The following is a 1,410-nucleotide window of genomic DNA, read 5'->3' as shown; positions in this document are numbered from 1 at the left end:
GCCAGTAGGCCTGATAACAGGACGCCCCACCTTACGAAGAGTTGCCTGAACATATGCCAGAGTTCGTGAAAGTGTTATCTGAAAGGATGGATGATATTCACCACCAAGTACATTCAAACTTGAAAACGTCTGCTGATTCTATGAAGCTATGTTATGATAAGAGATCTACTGAAGTCAGCTTTGTACCAGGAGATAAGGTGTGGTTGTATAATCCCAGGAAGAACAACTCCTTCAGCCACTTTGACTTCAGCTTGATGGCACCTGGTTAGTTCAACCTCTCTTTTGCAACAATGTCTGCAGTCATTTCTGCAGGGTCTTCTGCTCAGTCCGTTGGCATTTCCATGAGATTTTCCTTCTCTGTATGCAATATCATAAGTATACCGGTCTATCTTTCCAATCCAACGTGCCAGTTGTCCCTCTGCGTTATTTAATGATCTTAATCAGCGTAATGCAGCATGGTCTGTCCTGATGGTAAACCTGGTGTCACAGAGGTAAGGATGGAAATATGTCAGACTCTTTACTATAGCAATGAGTTCCCTCTGTGTTACATAGTAGTTCCTCTCTGGTCTACACAGGACCCTACTGAAGTAGGCCACCACATGTTCGTTTTCGCCAACTTTCTGAGACAACACTCCTCCAATTCCGACATTACTAGCATCACAATCGAGTATGTACAGCAGTTAGGGATTTGGAAGCTTTAAAAGTGGAGCTGAGGTCCATTTTTCTTTCAATTTCTTGAAAGCATGCTGGCAAGAAACTGTCCATTCGAACTTCTGGCCTTTTTTGTTAAATCATGTAGTGGAGCAGCTATGGTTGCAAAGTCCTTCACAAGCTTCCATTAATAGGTACAGAGTCCCAAGAAAGTTCTTAACTCTCCAATATTATCTGGTGTTGGCTAATCATGCACTGCTTTCACTTTGTTAGGATCAGTTTGCACACCATGCTCACTTACACAGTAACCCAAGTAAAGCACCTCTTTCTGGAACAAGGGGCATTTCCTGTGATGGAGTTTGAGGTTTGCTGCTTTCAAATGCTTGAATACTTCCTCTAGCCGGGACATTTACTCATCAAACATTGTTGCAAACACTATGATATCATCCAGGTACACTAGGACTATCCTCCATTGTAGGCCTTCCAGTACTCTTTCCATCAGCCTCTCAAATGTTGCTGGAGCATTGCTAAGCCCAAATGGCATCACACAGTATTGCCAGAGACCTTGGCCATAACTAAATGCAGTCTTGGGTCTATCTGCTTCAGCCATTTTTACTTGTTGAAAACCTGACTTTAAGTCCAGAGTTGAAAACCACCTAGATCCACTTAGGGCATCAAGAGTATCATCAATATTTGGCAGTGGTTATGAGTCCTTTTCGGTTATACTGTTAAGAGTCCTGAAGTCTACACAGCAACGTT

Source organism: Limulus polyphemus, unplaced genomic scaffold, assembly GCF_000517525.1.
Source record: "Limulus polyphemus unplaced genomic scaffold, Limulus_polyphemus-2.1.2 Scaffold1973, whole genome shotgun sequence".
NCBI lineage: Eukaryota > Metazoa > Arthropoda > Merostomata > Xiphosura > Limulidae > Limulus > Limulus polyphemus.
The sequence above is the reverse complement of the archived record's forward strand: the minus strand, read 5'-3'. Positions refer to the sequence as shown.